Here is a 27,449-nt window from a genome sequence, read left to right on the forward strand (position 1 = left end):
TCGTTGCTGCTTTTTGGCCCTGAACCTCCCCCAGAACTGAAAATGAGTTCGTTGGATTCTAAAATCCACCCTGGCCAACGGCACACTGAACCCCTCCGAACTTAAACCCTACCAAGCAGCATCTTGCAGTCGCTAAACTGTTCTGGGTGAACGTAAGCTCTTCTTTGAGTTTGAGTGTCTCTCGCTGTGCCTTGACTTGAGCAAATGGCGACGAAAACCCGCACGAGCCATCGCCGTGTGTGTTTGTCGTTGGGTCGGAAGTTTTGGAAAAGGTTCGTTTCGTTTCCGAAACGAAAATGCCCCGAGCGCTTCCGTCTCGCGCGCCTCTGTTGTGTCGTTTCCACGTGGCGAACGGATTGTCGTTTCTCTGGCTCGTTTTCCGCCCTGTTGCAACTTTGTCACGGAAAAGTCCCAACTCCCGTGTGCAAATTGGTGCAGGGTGAAGGCATAGGCGAAGTAGGCGCGCGCCTTGGCCCAAATATTTAAGAGGGGTAACGTGGTAGATGACGGCAGATAAAGACCCGAGTGGTACTCTCTGATGTGTCATTTTAGTAGCCACCAAAGCAGATTTTAAGTTTCCGGAAAGAAAAAGTTGTCCCCATGGGGAAAATGAGGAGCTTAGGGCTCCCCCCCCCAAGGGCGCTGCCCTCCTTTGGAGGAGCCAGCCACTGTGCTTACCTGCCCCCCCCCCTCCTCTTCTGGGTTTCCTCTGCAGCCAAACTCACATGGGGCCTTTTTTTGGGGTGGGGGGGGGGTGTCATCAAAGGCTTAGTCCTACTTCAGTAATATATTGCTACCAATCCATCCCTTTTTAGTTGGCACCCTGGCATCTCATGCACAGGAAAGACGGTCTCCGCTGGAGGTAAAAGCCTGCAGGACAGAAAAGGGACTCTGGGGATTTCATTTAGAGAGAGAAAGAATCACAAAAGGATCCGGATGTGCAGGGGTTAAACATGCACAGGTCACGTGTGTTGATCTAGCCTGTGTGCGCTTTTTGAGAAAGCCCGCCGCAGGTTCAAACTGGGATGGCGCCCAGATGTGACGTCGCTCGGCAACAGGAGGATAGTGGCTGCAGGTTAAAAATGTCAGGTTGCAGAATCCTCCTTTTTCTCTGCTTTCCTCTGCCCTCTTTTAATACTGCCCTAAGCTTGCCATGCCTTTTAACAACCAACGCTAGACCAGATCGAATCATTTCAGCTGCCCATTGGCTTAGCCCGGTCTTTTCTCTTTTCCGTGCTTTGCAGCAGCCTCCAGTAATTTCCCTAAAATGCATTAAAAGCGAGCGCTTTGGGCGATACTCTAAACTTTTTGCCCGTTTTCCTACTGGCAAATTTTTTTTCAGCAGGGTCTGAGCTGTCGTAGCCTCGCTTTCCTGTCCGTGCCTGGCTCGGGCGCTGACAGAAAGAGTTAAAGCAGCCTAAACCCACCACCGAAAAGAAAACGGCCCTGATTTTCTCCCCCCGCCAAGCCCAAAAACAAAGCCTGGTGGTCTAGTGGCTCTGATACTGGACCCCTGACCGCCTTCCCCCCATACTTTAAACTATAGATCGGCAGGAGGGATGCCCACTCCTCCTGTCAGCAGCCCCCCACCATGCACGGGGAAGGCCCGTCGTTCTGAAGAAGGGGCCTGCCAGCAGGAGGGAGTGGGTTTGGTGCCAGCATGGGTGGGTGGCAGGTCTGCCAGGAGGGAGCGGATGCAGTGGCGTAGCGAGACCGGGCGGTGGCACCCCTCCCCCGCCCTCATCTCCGCGCCGTCCCCGATCCCGCCTGCTTCGCGCATGCCCTTCCCCTGTAGCTAATGTTGCTCGCGGCGGTCAACGATGTGCTCCTCGCGACTCCGTCGGCTCTTCCTAAGCGCGGCACCTGGAAGTGACTTCGGCGGGAGAGCCGACGCGGTCGCGAAGAGCACGTGGTTCACTGCCGTAAACAAGTTTTTCAACTAGATATATGGGGGAAGGGGGGCACGTGAGGAGGAGGAGGGGTGTCGGTGCCTCCATCCACATGGCGCCCGGGGAGACTGCCCTCCCCCCGCACACCCCTTTCTACGCCAATGAGTGAACATTCGTCCAGCAGGTCTTGAATTGAAGGTAGGGAAGGGGGGGGCGAACTCGGAGGAATGGAGGTTTCTTCTTTTAACTGGCACAGCTCTTGTGCGTCTGTTGTGCGCACGGAGCAGCTGTGTCCATTAAAAAAAAAAAAAAAAAAGCAGCTGATCAGAAATGCCTTTGCTGGCTCCAAAGCAGGAGCTGGCAGGGGAAGCCCCAATTGAAAGCCTGTGGCCGCTGCACTCCCCTGTGCTGGCGCTCAGCTGATCATGGCTGGGCAGAGAAAAGAAGGGTGGCTGCAGGTAGGAGGAGGCAGAGCTGTGCCTAGCGATTGCTCTTCTGAGCGGGCGCCAGGCACAGTTCGTCCCCTCTTTTTTACCGGTGCACAAGTAGCATGCATATACAGTAGAACGCTGATCAATCAGATGTCCAATTCTCCGGATTGCTTCAGGGGCTCATAGTTAATATTTCAGTCCACCTTCCCCCCCCCATCACTCTCTCTCCCACTAGTGTTTCTTCTGTGCTTCTGCCGTCAGCCCAACCCTCCCTCCAAACCGGGAAACTTTCCCCCACTGTCAGCGCGCCCCCTACAAGAAGAGAGAGCATTCTCCCTCCCTCCCCAGACACACCATCAACCCCCCAGACCCAGAGAAAGTCTCGGTAGCTATTTTAGTCGCTGAAGGAGCATGGGCAGGAGCAAGTAGGAATCGCTCCCGCTCCAGCGCGCACCGCTAGACCACCAGGGAAACAAAATAGGCCTGGGGTCTTTCCTCTGGGGTCCAGGAAGGGGGTTGGTGGTGCTTTTTCTTGGGGGAGATGTGCTGACGGTATTTTTTTTAAATAACAATTAAGAACAAAAGAAATAATATTTTTAATATTGATGCCCACTCATCCGGATTTTTGATTATCCGACTACCCTTTGCCGAGGATAGTCCGGATAATTGGCATTCCACGGTAATTTGCGTGCTACTGTGCTCAGCATTTCGTACTGTGGGGTCGGAGCTTAGTGCATCCTGCCCAAGGTGTTTTGTCGATCTCAATGGATTCTGAGTAGATGTGTAAGCCGGCTGGGCACTCAAAATCCCCCTTTTAGACACCTACTTAATATTTGGGTCCATTTTTCCGACTGCAGGAAGTAGGATTCCTTTCGTCCCCTACCCCCTTTTTATTCCACAACATTGGAACTCCTCAAACCTTTTTACAGCATGACTCTTCTGTGGAAAGGACTTGTTTTGACTAGAGGTCTGCACAGGAACGGGGATCGTGAGAATCCCCCCCCTAACCCATGGGACTCCCACGGGGATGGATGGCTTTGGAAGCAGAGTTCATCCATATAATATAATGGACACGTCAGCCTTAGTAAAAGAGGGGGTTTATAAGTTAATTACCTGAACAGAAAACAAAAAAAGGCTTCCACCAAAGAGATTCCACAAGGAAAACAACAGCGCAAACACAAAAGAAACTGTGGAATTGATGATCCTGTCAGAAGTAATTGCTGCTTTTTATGGGGACGGGCGGGGATGGAGGTAATTCCTTGCGGGGATGGGTGGGGACGGAGAGGATCCTGACAGGGACGGGTGGGGACGGAGAGGATCCTGGCGGGGGGCGGGTGGGGACGGTCAGAAGTAATTGCTGCTTTTTATGGGGACGGGCGGGGATGGAAGTAATTCCTTGCGGGGGCGGGTGGGGACGGAGAGGATCCTGGCGGGGACGGGCGGGGACGGAGAGGATCCTGGCAGGGACGGAGAGGATCCTGGCGGGGACGGGTGGGGACGGAGAGGATCCTGGCGGGGACGGGTGGGGACGGAGAGGATCCTGGCGGGGACGGGTGGGGACGGAGAGGATCCTGGCAGGGACGGAGAGGATCCTGGCGGGGACGGGTGGGGACGGAGAGGATCCTGGCGGGGACGGGTGGGGACGGAGAGGATCCTGGCGGGGACGGGTGGGGACGGAGAGGATCTTGGCGGGGACGGGTGGGGACGGAGAGGATCCTGGCGGGGACGGGTGGGGACGGAGAGGATCCTGGCGGGGACGGGTGGGGACGGAGAGGATCCTGGCGGGGACGGGTGGGGACGGAGAGGATCCTGGCGGGGACGGGTGGGGACGGAGAGGATCCTGGTGGGGACGGAGAGGATCTTGGCGGGGACAGGTGGGGACGGAGAGGATCCTGGCGGGGATGGGTGGGGACGGAGAGGATCCTGGTGGGGATGGAGAGGATCCTGGCAGGGATGGGTGGGATTTCTGTCCCCATGCAACTCTCTAGTTTTGACTCAAAACAGGATTTGAAAAGTTATGTAGCGGTAGAGCTGTGTCTCGGACTTTTTTTAACTCTGGCACAGCAAACGGAGCAAATGCTTTTTTGCAGCACATTTACAAATCCAACAAAAAAATTAAATTTGACAGTTATTTATTAAAGTTCTTTAAAGCTATGTATGGGTAATTGTAACGATGGTGAAACTAAAGTAGTTAGAATAGAATTGCTAATCAGCAATCACTTTTTTTTTTTTTTTTAAATTTAATTTCTGTCGCAGCCGAAAATCGAAGGGCTCCTTTTACTGAGGTGCGCTAGCGTTTTTAGCGTGTGCTAACCTGCGCTACGCGGCTAGAACTAATGACAGCTCAATGCCTGGCGCTGGGTGTCTAGCGTGCGCGGCATTGTAGCGAGCGCTATTCCGCGCTTTAAAGCCCTAACGCAGCTTAGTTTTATAAAAGGAGCCCGAAGTTCGTAAAGATAAGACGTTTCAAAACGGTAACAAAGCCTTGATTGATTTGTTGCTCAAGTTAGAATAACAACTGCTTAAAAAATAAAACTAAAATTACATGCCGGTAGTTTTCAAGGACCAATCGGCCTCATCCCAAGGGCGCTGCCCTCCTTTGGAGGAGCCAGCCACTGTACTTACCTTCCCCCGCCTCTTCTGGGTTTCCTCTGCAGCTAAGCTCAGATGGGGCCTCCCTTGTGGTAACATAGAAACAGAGTATGACGGCAGAAAAGGGCCAATGGCCCAACAAGTCTGCCCACTCAAGAACCCTCCCTCCTCGAGAATCCATCTTTTAAGCATTCCTCTAGAGCAGGAGTCTCAAAAGTCCCTCCTTGAGGGTCGCAATCCAGTCGGGTTTTCAGGATTTCCCCAATGAATATGCATGAGATCTATGTGCATGCACTGCTTTCAATGCATATTCATTGGGGAAATCCTGAAACCTGACTGGATTCCGACCCTTGAGGACCGGAGTTGCCCACCCCTGGGTGACACACTTCAAACAGGGGTCCACAAAGTCCCTCCTTGAGAGCCGAATCCAGTCGGGTTTTCAGGATTTCCCCAATGAATATGCATGAGATCTATGTGAATGCACTGCTTTCAATGCATATTCATTGGGGAAATCCTGAAAACTTGACTGGATTGCGGCCCTCAAGGAGGGATTTTGAGACCCCTGGATTAGAGTGTCTATGTCAGGGATGGGCAACTCCGGTCCTCGAGGGCTGGAGAATCCAGTCAGGTTTTCAGGATTTCCCCAATGAATATGCATGAGATCTATGTGAATGCACTGCTTTCAATGCATATTCATTGGGGAAATCCTGAAAACCCGACTGGACTTTGAGACCCCTGCTCTAGAGCGACCCCACCAGACGGTCCCAATGTCCCTTGAAGTCGAGCGTGGTACTGGCCTCAACTACCTGACGTGGAAGACCGTTCCATCGATCAATTACCCAGATCAGTGACCCAGAATATATATTCATGGTGATGGAGAACAGAATGTTGCCATGATGGTTCTCCATCCCATTGGTCTTAGTTCAAATGACTGGTGTGTGGGGAGTTCTAAAATGTATGTAGACTCTTTTTTGGGGGAAGAGGGGGTCATCAAAGGGTTAGTCGTACTTCAGTAATATATTGCTACTAATCCATCTCATGCACAGGAAAGACGGTCTCCGCTGGAGGTGAAAGCCTGTAGGACCGAAAAGGGACTCTGGGGATTTCATTTAGAGAGAGCGGTTAGAAAGAATCGCAAAGGGATCCGGATGTGCAGGGGTTAAACGTGCACGGGTCACGTGTGTTGATCTAGCCTGGGTGTGCTTTTTTGGAAAGCCTGCCGCAGGTTCAAACTGGGATGGCCCCCAGATCTAACGTAGCTCGGTAACAGGAGGATAGTGGCTGGAGGTTAAAAATGTCAATACTTGTCTGATGCTTGTCTGGACGGTTGTATCCTTGGCGCGCGCAGACGCTCGTAATATTGACAGACTCTTGCGTACGCGACGTGCACATCTATTCTAGTGTATACTTATGAAGGGAATTTTTAAAAAATAATGTAAAATTCTGGAATCTCTCGTGGCACACCCGGAATCTCTTCAGGGCACAAACCTCTGTGCCACGGCGCAAAGTTTGAGAGACAATGCACTAGAGCAGTGGTTCCCAACCCTGTCCTGGAGGACCACCAGGCCAATCGGGTTTTCAGGCTAGCCCTAATGAATATGCATGGGAGAGATTTGCATATAATGGAAGTGACAAAGGCATGCAAATCTGCTCCATGCATTCATTAGGGCTAGCCTGAAAACCTGATTGGCCTGGTGGTCCTCCAGGACAGGGCTGGGAACCACTGCACTAGAGTATAGTGCTGGCAGCTTGCATGGTATATAATTGCTTGCTTCCTCTTCTCTCTCTCTCCAACCCTCCCCCCCCCCCCCCCAATAGCCTTCATGCCAGGGCTGTCCAAGTCCGGTCCTGAAGATCTACTGGCAGGCCAGGTTTTCAGGATATCCACAATGAATATGCATGAGAGAAATTTGCCTGCACTGCCTTCTTGGTATGCAAATCTCTCTCATGCATGTTCCTTGTGGATATCCTGATCTCGAGGACTGGACTTAGGCAGCCCTGCTTCATGCTGTTCCTTCAGGAGGCCTCTGATCTCTCTGCAAGGCTCACGAGGCCAGGGCTGGAGGGTGAGAGCAAGGACCTAGCACCTTTTTTGTTTTTTTAATTATTATCTGTGTCTAATCAATATTTTTGGTTTCCCTTTTTATGCCTTAAGGATGCCTGGTGCTGGGTGATTGTGGATACTATTGCTAGTCAGCTGGATTTTTAAGCTGGTGGAGCTGAAATGCCCTTGACTTAAATCCAGCTCACTTGCCTGATAACCCTGATGAAAGAGCTGCTTTGTGTCCAGTAAGAGCCTGTCTGCAGCTACAAGATGTCAAAGTTTGAGTCTGGAGCCAAGGCTAGAGGGGCCCCCCCCTTAGCTGATCCTTAGAGAACGCTGTCAGTCGGCACGATCGCCTTAATCTGCCCGATGGGAAAGGTGCAGCTGGATCTGGCCGTGCAGGGAAGAGGGAGATGCAGGAATAGTTCTCTGAACGTGGAGGGCTCTTGAAGATTGCGGCCTGTGTTTTGGGTCAGGTAGTAAGGGTGAGGAAGATGAGGAGTGTCGCAAGGAGATCTGTGATCTGCTTATGTCTGGTGTAGCGAGCCTATTCGCTCGGCCGAGTGGAGGAGGGATAGCGATATGCTGCCATGTCGGACGTCAAACTAAGGCCCGTTCCAAGTGCAATAGGCATGTCCTTCTGGACAAGTGGGTAGCTTTGCATGAAGGTATCAATCGGTTGATTTCAACTCCTCCTCCTTCCTCGAAGGCGTGTGCTGCCCTCTTCAGTTTTTCCTTCCAGTAAGGTATGTGTCTGATCTGCTTTGTTTAAAAACTTTATTTTCTGGGTTTTTCTTCAAATTTGGAGGATTTTGGTGTTCAGACAGAGTTTTCAGTATTTCTGGGGTCACTCTGCCTGGGAAAAGCAGATTTGGGGTCTGCAACTGGCAGGCCAATCCCTCTGTGTTGCCTGCTTAATATTTTTGGAGCTTGGGGTCCGTTCCCCCCTCAAAGCTGATTTTTTGTTTCAGGAGATTGAGTTCAGGCTGGCCAGCAGCGTGCCAGATTTTAAGAAAAGATGGGATTGGCATGTGAGATCTCTTCATGGAGGTAGTTAGGGGGTGGGCCATTATTGTGGGCAGACTAGATGGGCCGTGGCCCTTTTCTGCCGTCATTTTCTGTGTTTCTATGGTACCTGCAGTGGTTCTTTTAGGAGACTTTCAGGGTGCTGACTGTGTATCGCCTCTCCCTTTCGCGGTTTGGGGGGGTAGAGGTCCAGTCTGGTCTCGGACCAACTGGCAACCAGAAGATTTCAGGGTGGGAGGCTGATTTTTGTTTGAGGCCATATTCTTCAAGTTCGAGCTTCACACAGAAGCTGAAGCGGCCTGAGACACCTTTGCAGTCTTAAGCACCTGGGCCAATCAGAGCCTTAGGCTGAATGTATGGAAAGTGTGATATTTTGTCTCCCCCATACCTTTCTAGTTTTCCATGTCACCTTGACCCCCCCCTGCCATGGATAATCCAACCAGGAAAAAGGGACAAACTTTCTTCCTTTTTTTTATATATATATATATATATATATATATATATATATATACACTTTTCAAACTGAGTGAAACATTCCCATTGGGGGAGGGGGTGGTATTGTTGAGGAGATAGAGGGCACAAAAGCAAAGCTAGCCTGGGGTGCCACAACCTCGTGAGCTGGCCCTGGATGTACATGTATATTTTATTTAAAAGAAAATGCATTAGGGCTGGATTTGAGAGCCTATATTATATAGGCAAATGTTGACTTCAGGAATAGTCTTAAAATTGGTGCTTTTTTTTTATTTATTACATAAGCGTCCTGTAATAAAATTATCCCCATGAGTGTATGGAAGATATGTGCATAAGGTACACCAATTTTCAAAGGGAATATATGCCCATATTTGCTCTCTGAAAATTCCATGTTTATTTATTTATTGACCGCCTTTTCAAGAAGAGATTAACCCAAAGTGGTTTACAATACATTTGAATAATAATCAGGTACTCGTAGATATTTTCCCATTTGTCCCGGCAGACTCGCCATTTTAACTGCTATTTCATAAATTTGTTACTAATAATTACTAACATAGTAAATGACGGCATATAAAGACCTGAACGGTCCATTCAGCCTGCCCATTAGTTATACCCATTAAAAATACGTGATTAAATTAAGTTGTCTCTTTGATATTTCTGGGCCGTAGACTATAAAGTCTGGTATTGTCCTAGGTGCCATCTAATCAAGCCATTGTGACATCACTGCTGTGGTTGGCTCTTAGCCATTGATGGAATGAGGCATTATGACATCACAATCTCAGCTCTGGAATGTTGCTACTCTCTGGGTTTCTGCCAGGTAACATAGTTACTTAGTAAATGACGGCAGATAAAAGACCTGAACGGTCCATCCTGTCTACCCATTGGTTATACCCATTACAAATACAGTCAAACCTCGGTTTGCGAGTAACCCGGTTTGCGAGTGTTTTGCAAGACGAGCAAAACATTCTCGCAAGTCTTGTCTCGCAAACCGGGTGTTGACTCGCTTTGCAAGCACCCGCCTGATAACCGGCATCACTCCCCCTTTGTTCACACAGCCCCCCCCCCCGCCCGAACAACTTCAAACTTACCCCCCGTCTGGCACCAGCATGCAGCCCAAAGAACGTGTCCTGCTTGAAGAAGTTCCTGTCTCTGCTGGGCCTTGAGCATGCATCTGCGCATGCTCAAGGCCTTCTAGTTCTCCCTCTCGCCGAGATTCTCGGAGATCTCCGAGAATCTCAGCGAGAGGGAGAATTAGAAGGCCTTGAGCATGCGCAGATGCTCAAGGCACTGCATGAGGCTGGAACTCCTTCAAGCGGCACCGACATGTCCTGTGGGCTGCGTGCCGGTGCCAGATGGGGGATGGGGGGTAAGTTTGAAGTTGTTCAGGCGTGGGGTGCCGGTTCGCGCGGGGGGGGGAGCAATGCCCGTTCTTTGGGGGGGGGGGGGGGTGAAGCAGCGCCGCTGGTCTCGGGGTGAGGGGGGGAACATATCAAGCGAGTTTTTTCCTTTGTTCCTATGGGGGAACTCGCTTTGATTTACGAGTATTTTGGTTTACGAGCATGCTTCTGGAACGAATTATGCTCGTAAACCAAGGTTCCACTGTACATGATTAAATTAACTTGTCTCTTCCTTGATATTTCTGGGTCGTACTGTAAAGTCCACCTGGTCTTGTCCTGGGTTCCAAATGCTGAAGTTGCCATCCAAGATCTCTCTAGCCTACCCAACCATCCTGTTTGCAGGATATCTACCATAAAGTCTGGCCAGTAACATCCTCATGTTCCAAGTTAGTGGAGTTCCCATCGCTGCCCTCCCCAGCCCAATCTTACACCAAATCATCACATATGGGACACAGACCGTGCAAGTCTGTCCAGTACTGGCCGTAGCTCATTAATTTGCATTCTTCGTTTTCTAATTAGAGATTCTCTGTTTATCCCACGCTTTTCTGAATTCTGTCACCTTTTTCCTCTCCCTCTGGAGGGTATTCCAGGCATCTACCACCCTCTCCTTGAAAAAGAATTTCCTAACATTGGTCCTGAGTCTTCCTCCTTGCATCCTGGTTCCTAAATCTTGTAACACTAGTTTTTAATTTGTATCACCATAATTATTTATGTAAACTGCTGTGAACTTCATGGAGGTATTGGCGGTATACATCCCCCCCCACCCTCCATATTCACCGGTTCAGAACTCGCGACTTCAGTTATTCATGGTTTTTGTCTGGGTGACCCACCCCCACCTCCCGGACCTCTCTACTTAACTTGCTTTTTAAAACCTGGTGGTCTAAGGGTGAAGCGGGGCAGGAGCGATCTTCCCACGCTCCTGCCCTGTGCAGAACTGGGAACACAAATGACTGCCATAAGTTCCCATGGTCTTGTGGGAATTCGCTGTAGCCATTTTTTATTTTTTGTGCCCGGCTCTTCACGGGGCAGGAGTGTAGAAAGATTGCTCCTGGCCCGCTTCACCGCTAGACCACCAGGTTTTTAAAAAGTACGTACAGTGGACAGATGAGGGAATCGGGGGTGGGTCAAGAGTCAGCCCTAAGGTTATTCTGCAATTTTTCCATATTCATGGGCCGGCTGCCCCTCAACCCCTGCGAATATTGGAGGGAGAAGTGTATACAAATGGAAATTGTATTGTAGTGTAACTTTTGCAGTGGAATCTGGGCTGCCCTATGTGTATCTGCCTTTCATTCCAGGGTAACTTTGTTCAGCATTCTCCATTTTGCCTACCCAGAGTTCAATTGTGCCACCTTTTAACCACAATCTCCAGCCGGTCATCCAAAATGATATTTGGAAGTTTTTCCTAGAACTTTTTGTGATCATCTTGGAGATAAGGAGGGATAAAGACTTCAACTTCCAACTCCCTCATTTCACCCTTCTCGGGCACCATTTCACTTACCATCAAGCAGACCGCCTTTGTGAGGCTTCACCAGAAGGTAGTCATTTTGCCAGACTGAGGAGACTTAATCTGAACAGTTACCGTGTTCTCCTGAAAATAAGACAGTGTCGTATTAATTTGGGGTCCAAAAAACACATTAGGGCTAATTTTGGGGGGATGTCTTATTTTATTTATTTTTTTTTCATTTACATCAAATCTCTCCCTTCCTCTCCTCCACCCCAATTCTTCCTCTCTTTTCTCCCCCCACCATGTGCAGCATCTTTCCTTCCCCTCTCACCCATTCCCCCCTTACCATGTGCAGCATCTTTCCTTCCCCTCTCACCCATTCCCCCCTTACCATGTGCAGCATCTTTCCTTCCCCTCTCACCCATTCCCCCCCACCATGTGCAGCATCTTTCCTTCCCCTCTCACCCATTCTCCCCCCTCCACCATGTGCAGCTTCTTTCCTTCCCCTCTCACCCATTCTCTCCCCCCACCATGTGCAGCTTCTTTCCTTCCCCTCTCACCCATTCTCCCCCCCTCCCACCATGTGCAGCTTCTTTCCTTCCCCTCTCACCCATTCTCCCCCCCACCATGTGCAGCATCTTTCCTTCCCCCCCACCATGTGCAGCATCTTTCCTTCCCCTCTCACTTATTCCCCCCCACCATGTGCAGCATCTTTCCTTCCTCTCTTACCCATTTCCCCCCCTCACCATGTGCAGCATCTTTCCTTCCCCTCTCACCCATTTCCCCCCCCACCATGTGCAGCATCTTTCCTTCCTCTCTTACCCATTTCCCCCCCTCACCATGTGCAGCATCTTTCCTTCTCCTCTCACCCATTCCCCCCCACCATGTGCAACATCTTTCCTTCCCCTTCCTCCCATCCCTCTGTGTAGCAGAACCCCACCGATTCTCCCACCATGAGACCGACATACCTCCTCTCCGAGGCCTCCAAAAACAGCGGCGGCGGCAGTGCTTTGAATAGGCTGCTTCGCGGCCTTCCCTCTGCTGCATCATTTATTTTGGGGGGTAGGGCTTATGTTAGGAGCATCTTTAAAAATCATGCTAGGTCTTATTTTCGGGGAAACACGATACTACTCTTTATTTGGCATTTTCAACATGTGGAAAGTAGATAAGGGCAGTGTACAATGGCCTTCTAGCCACACAGGCAGCAAAACCAGACCACTAACTCTCCAATCTACTAATCGCGACTCCAGACTACAAAACTTTCAGAAAAGAAATACAAACCCTGCTATTCAAGAAATCCATGAAGACTGACTAACACTGTATGAAACATTTCAAACCTCTGAAGCGTTCCCGTTTTAATTTATCTATGTTTCTTAATTGATATACACTTCTCCCTCCTTATTCGCGGTTGATACGCTATGGCCGCAAATAAGGAAAAACCGCAAATAACTATTGTATATGTTATTTGCGTTTTTTTGTAAAAGATAGCGGTTTTGTTATTAAAACCGCAAATAACATATACAATAGTTATTTGCGGTTTTGTTGAAAGGCAAGCACCGATTCAAGAGCTTTTAAGCATGCACGCAGCGATTCAGAAAGCTTTAAGCAGGCAAGCGATTTTCTCCATGCATGCTGGGAAGCAGCATTTCACTCTATGGATGCTGGGAAGCAGCGTTTTTCACTGTGCACGCTGTGAACCAGTGATTTTCAGGGTGAAAGTTTTGACATTTCGATTTTGTAGGAAAAAGCATGGAAGCAGAGTGTAAAACTTTTTTTTTACAGTACAGCAAAAGTAAAGGAACTTTAATCATGATGCAATTTTGGGGGGGCGGAGTCACCCGACGAAAAATCGCGAATATGTGAAACCGCGAATATGGAGGGAGAAGTGTACTCCAATTTTACTTGCTTGTTTTTACTTTTATGTTATCTTATCTACATCGTATGTATTAATTTTTCTTGCTGTGAACCGCTCTGGACATGTCCAGAAATCCTCTTCTGTAATCCGCCTTGAACCGCAAGGTAATGGCGGAATAAGAATCACTAATGTAATGTAAGGTGAAACAATTATGAAGAGCCCACAAGTGCTTGGTGTGCGCATGTGGCTTGTCTCGCAGGCCAGCGGTTGCTAGAGATGGCACAGGCCATTTTAGGGTTTACTTTGTTGGATAACTATTTGGGAAATGAATAAAGCAGGCTAAAAGTGGAGGTAGGTCTGTTCTCTTGGCTACTTTTTCACAAGGTCTCCTTTGTGTCTGCTTTGTTTGCTCTTCCTCTCCTCTCACTGTAGCTCACATATACAAACCAAATAAGCAGTTGGTACAGAATAAAGGAAGGAGTGGCCTAGTGATTAGAGCAACAGCCTCGGCACCCTGAGGTTGTGGGTTCAAATCCCGTGCTGCTCCTTGTGACCCTGGGCAAGTCGCTCAATCCTCCATTGCCCCCAGATACGTTAGATTTTTGACCCCACTGGGACAGAGAGGGAAAATGCTAGAGTGCCTGATTGTATTTATATACTACATTGATATGTGGTATATAAATACCTAAATAAATTAATTACGTTTTTCCATTTATTTCTGCTTTTTAAATTCCTTTCATTATCTCTTCCTCTCTCTGAGATCCCCCATGCCTGTCCCACGCCTTCTTGAATGGTTTGAGGCATTATCTGTTTGGGTTTGTTTGTTTTGGGGTTTTTTTTTTTTTCCCCTCCCTCTTAAATCGAACAGCTGGGCTTCTGTGTGGGCAGCAGGTCATCCAGTCGGATGTGGCTTCCTGAGCTGTGCTAAAGATTATGGATGTATTGAGGTCCAAATTGGACCCCAAGGAAGAGTCCAGCTGTGTAAGGCAGACACTATTGAAATAAGTTTCAGGAAGGGCTCATATTGCGGTTTGACTTCCTTTTGGGTGTTCGTCCTTCCTTCCTTGTTTGTCACTTTACATGGGGAGCCTTCTGTACTCCTCGCCTCTGCCATTGTGAATTGAATCGGGTGATGCTGTGCTGTTTGTCATTAGAAATGCTCTTCACAGATATACCTAGAGCCTTAGTTCAGCGTACCTAATGGATGGGGTCCACTGGGTAGAGGAGAATGGTTTCTCCATGCTAACAAGTCATGTGGTATTTTGGCAGTCAGCGTGGCTGTCTTATTAATATTTCAACATTCAGAAGAGGAGGGGAACAAGAAATGGGTGTGAGGATTATAGTCTTTGCTGCGTTGGGTGGGGTGGTAGGGGGAGGGTATGCAAGATCCCCTTGCTGAGCAGCTGTTGAGTTTTTTTTTGTTTTTTTTTAAGGGTTGTAGTGTGCTCAGATAAGCAAGACAGGAAAGGGGCCATTCTCTCTGCACGGTATCGGAGGAGAATCTGATCTTTGCATTCAGCTGTCATGAAGAGGCCACAGTGGAACTTTCCACCGCATCACTAGTTAATCTGCACTTAAAAGGCTTCAAAAGAAACGAACTGGGGCACTTTCAGAGTCTTCCTTGTGCGTGGTTGGCAAGACGTGGAAGAAAAAATGTTTTTGCTTCCTCTTAACGGAACCTCGCTGACTGGGTCTCGAACTAGTACATATGGTGAGACGCAGCGCCAAGGGACTGGAAGTGTGCACCTTTCTAGATAGCTGGGTTTGTCATCAGCTTGAGTCTAGCCACCCCCACGCATGCCTTGGCGCAGAAAAGAGTGTGCTCGCATAGCTATAATTCATGCGAATTGAAGAGGTTAAGCAGCATTCACCACTGGTCAGGATACAGGGCGCAGGCATTGGCCAATTCCAGGAACTAACTCTCCCTCTGGTATTAAAAGCAGCTGTATGCTCTACAGTCCAAGATGACAGCAGTGTCTTGCTGCCCTCTCATTCTCTGAAGTCTTTCCAGCTGCTCTTGCAGTATTTGGGCTTCAGGTTTCTCAGGGAAACTGTCATTACTCTTTTGACAAACAGCACAGCAGCACCATAATTGTCTTCTGGGTCTGAGATATTTTATGAGGCCTCATTATCAGATGTCTGGTAGAAATGGAAAGAACAGGATATACTTTTTTTTAATTTTTTTAATTTCTATACCATCTAGTCCAGTGGTCTCCAACTCAAACCCTTTGTAGGGCCACGTTTTGGATTTGTAGGTACTTGGAGGGCCTCAGGAAAAAATAGTTAATGTCTTATTACAGAAATGACATTTTTGCATGAGGTAAAAACTCTTCATAGTTTATAAATCTTTTCTTTTGACTAAGTCTTAATAATAATATTGTAATTTATAGCTAAAGAGACATATGATCAACAAACTGTTTATTTTAGTTTTGTGATTAAAATAAACTTACCGAGGGCCTCAAAATAGTACCTGGGGGGCCGCATATGGCCACCGGGCCGCGAGTTTCAGACCACTGGTCTAGCCCCAGGGGGTTTACATAAGATCAAATGTACATAATGCTTAAAACGAATACAAAAAGACAAACATCCAGGATTTAAATTCACAATAAAATCTTTGATCGAAGTGAGTCGGACCCTATTAAAAAAAAGCATTTACAAACAATTGTGTATTTAAGTAATTTTCTGAAAGTTCCTCTGTCAGCACGTTTCCTTAAGTGTCCTACCAGCAAACTCCATAGCTTTACCCCAGCACAACATAAGGCCATTACACAAGTTTCTACAAATTTTGGATTGACGTTGCCCCTCGGCAAAGCTGAATTTTCAGAGTGCAAAGATTTTTTTTTTTTTTTGGGTGGTAAACAATCACCCTTTCCTTGAAATACTCAGGAATTGTACTGTACAAAAATTGAGGACAAATCATTATGGCCAGGACTGTGGAGTCGGAGTCGAGGAGTCGGGAAGAAATTTCAGGTACCTGGAGTCTGAGTCGGAGTCAGAAGTACAAAAAACTGAGGAGTCGGAGTCGGAACATTTATCTACCGACTCCATTTTTGAACTTGGCATACCAATCACGAGCGATTCTTTCAGCTATAGCACCCACTATATACACAGCACAAATGTTGCGAGCAGCTTCTGCGGCCTTAGAACCTTGATTAAAAGCAAAAAGAAGGTGGTGTCGAAAATGCTCATTTCTCTCAACTTGACATTCCATTTTAACGATCTGAAAATTAACCAGTGCTGTGGAGTCGGAGTCGGAGGAAATTTCGGGTACCTGGAGTCGGAGTCAGAGGTACAAAAAACTGAGGAGTCGGAGTCGGAACATTTATCTACCGACTCCATTTTTGAACTTGGCATACCAATCACGAGCGATTCTTTCAGCTATAGCACCCACTATATACACAGCACAAATGTTGCGAGCAGCTTCTGCGGCCTTAGAACCTTGATTAAAAGCAAAAAGAAGGTGGTGTCGAAAATGCTCATTTCTCTCAACTTGACATTCCATTTTAACGATCTGAAAATTAACCAGTGCTGTGGAGTCGGAGTCGGAGGAAATTTCGGGTACCTGGAGTCGGAGTCGGAGTCTGAAGTACAAAAAACCGAGGAGTCGGAGTCGGAACATTTATCTACCGACTCCACAGCCCTGGTTATGGCAATCTTGTATTGCACTCCAAATGTCACCGGCAGCCAGTGCAGTCGTCGAGGAGAAGGCGTCGTGTGATCATATTTACGAGCTCCTGTGATCAATATGGCTGCAGCATGTTGGACTCCTTGTGACACAGCGGCCTTTTCCCCTTTGTCAATATCGCCTATCTGGCATTTTCCCAGAAGAATATGCGGCGATTGCAACTACTGCAAAATGCGGCAGTCGGGCTGATCTTTGGGTTGAAGAAGTTCAATCATATAATTCCCTCCTACCGACTCCTGCATTGGCTGCCGATGGAGGCACGTGTGAAGTTTTAAATTTGGCTGCTTTTGCTTTAAGGTACTATTCGGCCTAGCCCCCAGATACATAACCGGCCTTTTCTCCTTCTCAACCAATAGATATAAGAGAAGTTCAAACTTGAATTTTGTTTCTCCTGCGGTTAGAGGATGTAAATTTAAGACATCACCAACATCTTCTCTCTTATCAAGCAGCATTATGGGGCAACGATCTGAAACAATTACTTACGCTTGCCAATACCTATGGGGAATTTAGGAGACACCTATCTATTCCTAAAATTCCGTGCATAACCTTGCGCGTTATACAAATTTTTTTTTACATAGTTCCCCCCCCCGACGTCCGATTTCACCCCCCTGCAGGACCGCTCGCACGCACTCCCACCCGCACACGCACCCCCACCCTGAAGGACCGCTTGCACCCCCACAGCCTCCCGACCCCCCCCCCCCCCCATCATGTAGAAGCTCCTACCGGTGTCCTGCTGCTTCCTCTTCCGGCGGTCCCGCCCTTTCTCTTGACGTCGGAGAAAGGGCGGGACCGCTGGAAGAGGAAGCAGCGCAGGCGCAGGGCTCACAGAAGGGCCGGGACGGCCAAGAGGAAGCAGCAGGACACCGGTAGGAGCTTCTACATGATGGGGGGGGTCGGGAGGCTGTGGGGGTGCGAGCGGTCCTTCAGGGTGGGGGTGCGAGTGGGAGTGCGTGCGAGCGGTCCTTCGGGGTGGGGGTGCGAGCGGTCCTGCGGGGGATGAATCGGACGTCGGGGGGGGGCATCAGGCTTTCAGGGTGGGGACAGGACTTCAAGGGGGAGAGGAGAGTCGGGGCGGGCGAAAGGAGAGTCGGGCGGCGACGGGAGAGTCGGGGCAACATGCGCGGTATACGGGTGTGCTCGGTATACAGAAATTTTTTTACATATTTCGGTTTCCCGCGCGCTATACCCGTGTGCGCGTTTTACACGGGTGCGCGTTATCTACATGAAAATACGGTACATAGGAAGCTGATTTACAAAATCTCTCCCACAATAACTGATCTCTAGAGCTGTTAATCAATAGATTTTTAACTATGTTAATTCTACTCAATCTGTAACATTTATAATCATTGTAAACCGCATAGAACTTCACGGTCCTGTGGTATATAAACTGTTATTATTATTATGTTTTAAGAGATATATTTATGGGGTTTGTTAGTAGTTGACTGAGTCTAAGACAGTGTCTCAAACGGTGCCACGGCCCAGTGGTGTGTCAAATTTCCCTTCATAAGTATACACTAGAATAGATAATAATAATTTATTTTCTTGTATCTCGCCCCTCCAACAGTTCCAGGCGGTTTACAACAGAGAAAACTGAAACTAGTCAGCAGAAAATACAAATTTCAAACACACTGCTGCATACAACCGTCAATACAGCATTAATTGAAATACATTAAACAGAAATTAACAATTGAAATATAAAACACCATTGTAAATAGTAAAAATCAGCATTCTTGTTCATGAAATAAGTTTTTCATAAGTTCCTAAATGAAAAATAAAAATAGGCTTCAGCAATCAATGGACTTATCCAGGCGTTTATCTTCCCTGCCTGATACTCCAATGTCCTGTCCAAGAAAGTCTTTATAACGGCAGGCCCTTGGGTTAGGGAAGGTGAACATAACCTGAATTTCTGGTACATTTTGTTGAATAAGACCATTTTAAATAAGAGATACCAAATAAGAGGGTGATAAATCCAAAAAGTGCCCAAATTGTATGTCACGTATGCGAGTCGGTCAGCGTTGCGAGCGTATGCATGCGAAAGGATCCAAATGCCCAGGCAAGCATCGCTCTTTGACGTGATTTGGTCCTTGAAAACTTAACGGCAAGTAATTTTTATTTTTATTGAGCAACAAGCAATCGAGGCTTTGTTACTATGTGGATCTTCTTATCTTTGCAAACTTGGAATTTTCAGCTGACAGAAATTAAACTGAAAAAAAGAACGCCTGCAGGTGGTGGACGATGAGAAGGGTTCATAGACAATGGCGCGAAAGACAAAAGCGCGCGCCGACAATTGAGCGCAGCGCGGAGGCGTGCGCCGCACAAAATTACAGTTTTAAGGGGCTTTTGTTGGGGAACCCCCCAGTTTACTTAATAGATATTGCGCCGGCGTTATGGGGGGTTTGGGGGGTTGTAACCCTCCACATTTTACTGTAAACTGAACTTTTTCCCTAAAAACAGGGAAAAAGTTAAGTTTTCAGTAAAATGTGGGGGGTTACAACCCCCCACAATGCCCCCACAACGCGGCGCAATGTCTATTAAGTAAGGTGGGGGGGTTCCCCCCCCGTCAGAGCCCTAAAAACAGTAATTTAGAGCAGCACGCGCCTCTGCGCTGTGCTCAATTGTCTGGGCGCGCCTTTGTCGCAGCGCGCTTTTGACCTGACACCGATGAGATGTGCGATTGCTTGTTGACTAGGGCCGTGTTTTGAGTTAATTTGCACTGGGGGGAAAACAAGCAGAACAATCGCATCAATAATTCTATTCTATCTACTTTAGTTTCACCATTGGTACAATTACTCATACATATCTTAAAGCAGTGTTTTTCAACCTTTTTTGGGCAAAGGCACACTTGTTTCATGAAAAAAATCACGAGGCACACCACCATTAGAAAATGTTAAAAAATTTAACTCTCTGCCTATATTGACTATATATAAAGTAATTCTCTTGAATAGGAATCAAATAAACACAAAGAAAGTATTTTATAATGCTGCCACCGCCAACAACACCGTTGGCGGCGGTGGCACTCAAGTGGCTAAAGAGCCGCAGTTTGCCGGCCTAGGGACAACACTGGAGGGTGGCCAGCTGTGCACCCCCTTGGGACGTAAACCCGGGGTGGGGCAGACCGCCCCCCCCCCACCCTGGTATGCCACTATCTGTACCTCACTCCCTCCCTATGACCAAAAATTCTCCTTTCTTCTATTCCCCATGTACACAACCATCTCTTTCCCTCCCTTCCTCTCTCCAAAGTCCATGCCTTCTGTGTCCAAACACTCATTCCCTCCCTTCCTCTCTCCCAAGTCCATTTCTTCTGTGTCCAAAAACGCATTCCCTCCCCCACCTCAGCATCTCTTTCCCTCCCTTCCTCTCTCCCTCCCTTCCTCTCTCCCAAGTCCATTTCTTCTGTGTCCAAAAACGCATTCCCTCCCCCACCTCAGCATCTCTTTCCCTCCCTTCCTCTCTCCCTCCCTTCCTCTCTCCCAAGTCCATTTCTTCTGTGTCCAAAAACGCATTCCCTCCCCCACCTCAGCATCTCTTTCCCTCCCTTCCTCTCTCCCAAGTCCATGCCTTCTGTGTCCAAAAACGCATTCCCTCCCCCACCTCAGCATCTCTTTCCCTCCCTTCCTCTCTCCCAAGTCCATTTCTTCTGTGTCCAAAAACGCATTCCCTCCCCCACCTCAGCATCTCTTTCCCTCCCTTCCTCTCTCCCAAGTCCATGCCTTCTGTGTCCAAAAACCCATTCCCTCCCCCACCTCAGCATCTCTTTCCCTCCCTTCCTCTCTCCCAAGTTCATGCCTTGTGTCCAAAACGCGCTCCCTCCCCCCTTTTGTGTTCCGTGTTTGCCTCCCAGCCCATCTTTGCAACTTTCTCAGCAAAACGAAGCTCAAGCCGCGAGGCTTGTCTTCTGCTTCCTGTCTGCCCTGCCGCACACAAATAGCCGAACGGAAGTATTCTCCGACGTCAGCGCTGACGTCGGAGGGCAGGCTTTGCTTAAGCCCTCCCTCCGACGTCAGCGCTGACATCGGGGAACGCTTGCGATCGGCTATATGTTAGCTGCAGGGCAGGCAGGAACAGAAGACGAGCCTCGCGGCTCGAGATGTATTGAACTCCGCGGGTCCCCCGTCCAGCTCTCTCCTGTCCACGTGGGGCGGACCGCCCCTCTCCCTAGACTGGTGGTACTGCCCTGATGGCGGCCCTGACCGTACGGCACACCAGGCAACATCTCGCGGCACACTAGTGTGCCGCGGAACAGCGGTTGAAAAACACTGTCTTAAAGAACTTTAAATAACTCTCAAATTAAATTTTTTGCTGGTTTTACAATTTTATCATTTCAATTATTATGTACTGTGAAAAACATTTGCTCCGTTTAGTGTGTTGGAGCTAAAAAGGTTTGAGAGACGCTGGTCTAGGACAGGCAATTCCGGTCCTTAAGAGCCAGAGCCAGGTCAGGTTTTCAGGATATCCACAATAAATATGCATGAGATAGATTTGCATCTCAAGGAAGCAGTGCATGCAAATCTATCTCGTACATATTCATTGAGGATATCCTGAAAACCTGACCTGGCTCCGGCTCTCGAGGACTGGAATTGCCTACCCCTGGTTTAGGAGAAGGGAGTGTTTATGTGTGACTCATGGGGTATTTGCATTTGGGATGAAATTTGGACACACTTAGAATGCTGTTGGGGGAAGGGCTATATTTGGAGGAGGGGGGAATCTGTATTGATAGTACAGAAATGTGTCTATGCCCATAGGGGATGTTGTATGTAGAGCAGGGATCTCAAAGTCCCTCCTTGAGGGCCACAACCCAGTCGGGTTTTCAGGATTTCCCCAATGAATATGCATTGAAAGCAGTGCATGCACATAGATCTCATGCATATTCATTGGGGAAATCCTGAAAACCCAACTGGATTGCGGCCCTTAAGGAGGGACTTTAAGACCCCTGATGTAGAGGGTGCACTCAAATTTCCCCGCACAACGGCTATAATGTGATTGGCTTCAGCTGATGGGAGCACTTCCTTTGGCTGATGGGAGTCGGCCGCCACTGGGTTCTGTTACTATTTTGCATCTCTTTCTGCTGTGTTTCACTTGCTATCACTCCTCGACTTAGTGGGGGGCCTGGTCCCCCTGAACCCGAATACCTTTGTGACTCCTGACTGCCGTGTGCCTCTCTTCATTCACACATGTACAAAGCTTGTATACAAGTGACCAGCTAGAAATGCTCCTGTAATATGTGCTACTACTACTACTCCAGCGCTTACACTCAAGAGACAGAGGCGGTTCACGTCTGCCCGCACACCATCATGGATTGCCTCACGTGTGCAAAATCTAAATACAAATCAGTGCTAAACCACAATCAAGTAAAGTATAAGTGACACAGAGAGTGAAAAAATAGCAAAAAGCACTCAAAGAATCCTCCCCAGCCTACTCCCCAAGAAAGAAAAAAGGCCACAGCCGACTTAGCTTGAATAAGCCTGGAAAATGCAGGTGACAAGACGCAATATCAGGTTCAACCAAGCCCGGTTTCGGGAGAATAATACCCCTTCATCAGGAACGTTGAGATGAGTCGGTGTGCAGGCAGGCGTGAATCACCTGTCTCTTGAGTGTAAGCGCTGGAGTTTCACTCCTGTCGCTGAACCTTCACACTGAGATTGCCCCTTATTCTAAATCTTTTTATTCTTATCTCATTTATTTATTACTTTAGGGGTGACTGGTTAGCATTTTACACTCATTGAATCCTCAGACTTTTTTGCCTTTATTGTGTATCTTTTCAATATTAAAACATTCGTGCGCATATATAACTAATGCTTATCTTTTGACGCTTTAATTCTCACCAAAGAAAGGTCGGGTCCAAGATGAAACGGGATAGCTTCTGTAGCAAAAAAAAATGATGTTTCAAATGATATAAAAAAAATACTACACATTATAATAATAACTTTATTCTTCTATACCACCATAGTCAGATGACTTCTAGGCGGTTCACACTGGACAATCGGTGAATTACAAAATGCAAATAGAGAAAGTACAACACATTACACAAGAAATGGAGGACAGGAAAATATAAATTTAGTGTGGCTTCTGGTTTAGGAGATAAATCTGCCAAATAGTACAGTTTTAATTTCTTTTCAAAAGGCTCCGTAAGTCAGCCTGGCTCCGTTGATGTAGTTAACCCAACCAAGGCTGCTGTTTACTTGGCTTGAAACATGAAAGACCTTTCCAAAATGGACTTGTATTTACAACCGGTGATCCTTGGTATTAGAGATATTTGAATCTGAAAATTTGCATAAATGCATAAAGCCATATTTTTGGGATGGTCATATCTTCAGTTTCACTTGACTGTAAAAGGTCATATTGCAAATCTTGGAAGTACCTCATGGTACATGTCTGCTGGTAAAGTTGTACCGTCTGCTGACTTACCTACCAGCAGCAGTATGGAGCCAAACTTTGCCCAAAATATTTGTTTGAACTTTTTTGCCTACTTTGACCTGTAGAAATGGAAGCACCAGCTAACCTCCCCCTTCTACTTGTATCCCCCCCTCTGACCCTATCACGAAACCAACCCTATACCTCTTCTTCCCTTCTATTCAACACCCTTACTCTGTAATTCCTTTGCATCCACTATATAAGCGTCCCCTGCATCTACTGTGTAATCATCCCCTAAATAGCAACTTCTTGGCAATGTCCAGCTATCTTATACTGAAAATTGTAACTTCCTGGAAATGTCCAGCTATCTTACACTGTAATCTGCTTAGAACTGCAAGGTACAGGCGGAATAGAAGTCACTAATGTAATGTAAAAGATTTCAAGCTTGGCACAGAAACTTGCCCTAAGGTGTTGTACCAAACTGCAAAATTTCAAACTCCTAGGTAGTTTCCTTCTGCCGCAGTGCTTAAGCAAAGTTGGCGTTTTAGGTCGCATGGGAGTGGATCGATTGCTTTTGTTCAACCACCCCTAGCTCCTGACCAAATTGAGATAGATCCAAAAAATTTTGCAGAGTTTCATTTGAGACCCTGGACAACACCCCTGTAAAATTTGGTTGGACTTCAAGGGGTTTGAGCGTGGGCGGTTTTCAGTATTGGTCCACTTGACATGGAATGACCCATATTAATTCTCTTCTCTATTTAAAAAAAAAAAAAAGCCTAGAGGACTACACCAAAATCTTGTGTCTTGCAGTTGGTACTTTAGAATCTAAATCACAATTTTGCATGAGGGAAAAAAACTCTTTAAAGTTCATAAATCTTTGCTTTTGATAATTTCAGCTATACACAGCTGAAAGCATATTCGTGGAGATGATGCGGTATATAAACTTAAGGTTTAGATTAGATTAATTAGCAACACGTAGAAAGTGAAAAAATTAAACTTCACTTACTGCATGTTGCACAGCTTTCAACCGTGTATAGCCGAAATAATCAGAAACAATTAAGGAAAGATTTATAAACTATAAGGTGTTTTACCTCATGCAAAGTTGTCATTTCTTAGACATTAACTATTTTTTCCGCAGCCCTCCAAGTACCTACAAATCCAAAATGTGGCCTGGCAAAGGTTTTGAAGCCTAGTCAATGGTGCTTCCAAGTCTTCCCTTTCCCTGCATCGGCCCTGGATCATCTTATTGTAGACCAGTGTCTTGCAAACTTTGCAAGCCGCGGCACAGTAAACTGGCGGCTGCGGCTCGCGGGCACCTGGCAGTGCGCGGACGTCAACGTGATGGCATGCGCGGAGGCTCTCCAGACAGCAGAAAGAATCGAGCAAAAGTTGTGGTGTGTGGGGTTTTTTTTTTAAAACTTTATTTTCAAATCTAGAACAGTGCTTACAAAATATATGTATACAATTATCATCTGAGATAGCACTTACAATCAGATATTAATATAAGATAATTATCCCCTCCCTCCCTCCCACCCTAGTTTGAGAACAAAAAGAAAAGCAGTAAATTATACATGAAATTAAAATCCCAGACAACATTTGTTAAGTATATAACCCCCCTCCCTCCCTCCCACCCATCCTGGATATGCAATCTAAAAGGGAAAATAAAGGTATAATTCAATTTAATCAGAATAAATAAAATTAGTCAATTAAACTGCTTATTATGGCACGATGTTCCGAATTAATTTTCTCAAATTTATAATATAAGCATAAAAATTCCTGCCAAAAGGTAAAATGGAGTCTGTCCCAATTTTTCCAGTTTTTAGTGATTATTTGTATGGCTACCCCAGTCATAATCAAAAAAAGCCTACTCTATTACGTTTATCTAATGAAGGTTCAGTCTGTAATGATGTCCCACATATTATTATCTCATAGGTCAATGGAATTGAGGATTCCAATATCAATTGATTTGCCCCCATATAGATCTCCAAAAATTGAGTATCAAAGGACAATAGAATAATAAATGATCCAGTGGTCCTACATCAAGATGACAGTGCCAGCATCTATTAGACTTGGAACAGTCCAACTTTTGTAAACGAACAGGGCTGACGCTGTACATCTTGTTCTCCAACAGTGGTTTAGATGTGTTATCAAATGGGAAAATGCTGGATTTTTCAATTAGAACAATCATTCGGTATCGCAAAATCTCAAGCATATAAATGGTTGCAGTAGAAGCAGGCCATTCAGAAGGGGTTCCCCGAGTGGCATAATTTAACTAATCAGTATAGCTTGCCGGGCCTATGCTTCCAGACAGATTTGCTAGGTATAAATTCATATCTGACTATATGAAAAAAAACAAACCCCAAAACAAGCTTGAGAGACATTTGGAGCATTGAGATTAAGCAGCAGATTTCTGCTACTCCGTGGCCACAGATTTCTGCTACTCCGTGGCCACAGATTTCTGCTACTCCGTGGCCATGGAGTAGCAAAAATCTGCTGCTTAATCTCAATGCTCCAAATGTCTCTCAAGCTTGTTTTTGGTTTTTTATTCATATAGTCAGATATGAATTTATACCACTTGGCTGCCTGATGCCCTAGCAAATCTGTCTGGAAGCATAGGCCCGGCAAGCTATACTGATTAGTTAAATTATGCCACTCGGGGAACCCCTTCTGAATGACCTGCTTCAAATGCAACCACTTATATGCTTGAGATTTTGCAATACCGAATGATTGTTCCAGTTGAAAAATCCAGCATTTTCCCATTTGATAACACATCTAAAGTACATATACCTGCCTGCAAAAGTTAAAACAAAAAAAACCCCTCGGGGTAGGATTTGAAGGGGATAAAGATAAAATGCACCCAGACCTCTGCTGCAATGACATTCATTAATTTTAACGACTCCTAGCTAGATGCTCTAAATTCAGCAGTTGTCTCATGATTGTCTCTAAACCAGTTTTGACTGGTTTAGCGACGATCGCATTTGCTGACCCGATGCAGAAAACGGCTTACCGCGTGGCTTTCTGCTCGTTCGCTCATTCTGTGATCATTAATATTCAAATGCCATGTAAACTACTAGAGCGACTGATGCTCTTAACATGGCTCCCCTGACGCACGATCGCTTTTAGCGATCTGAAAAAAAGGGACTGGTCAAGACCAGCCATTGTGACATCACTGATGAGGTTGGCTCTTAGGCATAGGTGGAACGAGACATTATGACATCACAATCTCAGCTCTGGAATGTTGCTATTCTTTGGGTTTCTGCCTTGTACTTGTTACCTGGGTTGGGAACAGGATACTGGGCTTAATGGACCTTCGTTCTGTTCCAGTATGGCAATTCTTATATTCTTAAGAGCAGCCTCTGCAGACTCCCCCTCCCCTTAATAATTCAGCATTGTGTGCAGTTGCCAACCCTAAGATCATAAGACCCACCACTCCATACAGGGCTGTGGAGTCGGTAGATAAATGTTCCGACTCAGACTCCTCAGTTTTTTGTACTTCAGACTCTGACTCCAACTCCAGTACCCGAAATTTCCTCCCAACTCCTCGACTCCGACTCCACAGCACTGGTTAATTTTCAGATCGTTAAAATGGAATGTCAAGTTGAGAGAAATGAGCATTTTCGACATCACCTTCTTTTTGCTTTTAATCAAGGTTCTAAGGCCGCAGAAGCTGCTCGCAACATTTGTGCTGTGTATATAGTGGGTGCTATAGCTGAAAGAATCGCTCGTGATTGGTATGCCAAGTTCAAAAATGGAGTCGGTAGATAAATGTTCCGACTCCGACTCCTCAGTTTTTTTGTACTTCTGACTCCGACTCCGACTCCAGGTACCCGAAATTTCCTCCGACTCCTCGACTCCGACTCCACAGCCCTGGCCATAATGATTTGTCCTCAATTTTTGTACAGTACAATTCCTGAGTATGTCAAGGAAAGGGTGATTGTTTACCACCCAAAAAAAAAAAAAAATCTTTGCACTCTGAAAATTCAGCTTTGCCGAGGGGCAACGTCAATCCAAAATTTGTAGAAACTTGTGTAATGGCCTTATGTTGTGCTGGGGTTGGGAACAGGATACTGGGCTTAATGGACCTTCGTTCTGTTCCAGTATGGCAATTCTTATATTCTTAAGAGCAGCCTCTGCAGACTCCCCCTCCCCTTAATAATTCAGCATTGTGTGCAGTTGCCAACCCTAAGATCATAAGACCCACCACTCCATACAGGGCTGTGGAGTCGGTAGATAAATGTTCCAACTCCGACTCCTCAGTTTTTTG

General features: G+C 46.9%; 1 protein-coding gene across 1 annotated transcript in view; it reads left to right on the top strand.

Annotated features, from left to right (window-relative positions):
• The window catches only part of KCNK5 (potassium two pore domain channel subfamily K member 5), a 99,673-nt gene that overhangs the window by 476 nt on the left and 71,748 nt on the right, over positions 1-27,449 (top strand). The gene's annotated exons all lie outside the window — the stretch shown is intronic.

This window comes from Geotrypetes seraphini, chromosome 3, assembly GCF_902459505.1.
Source record: "Geotrypetes seraphini chromosome 3, aGeoSer1.1, whole genome shotgun sequence".
Lineage (NCBI taxonomy): Eukaryota > Metazoa > Chordata > Amphibia > Gymnophiona > Dermophiidae > Geotrypetes > Geotrypetes seraphini.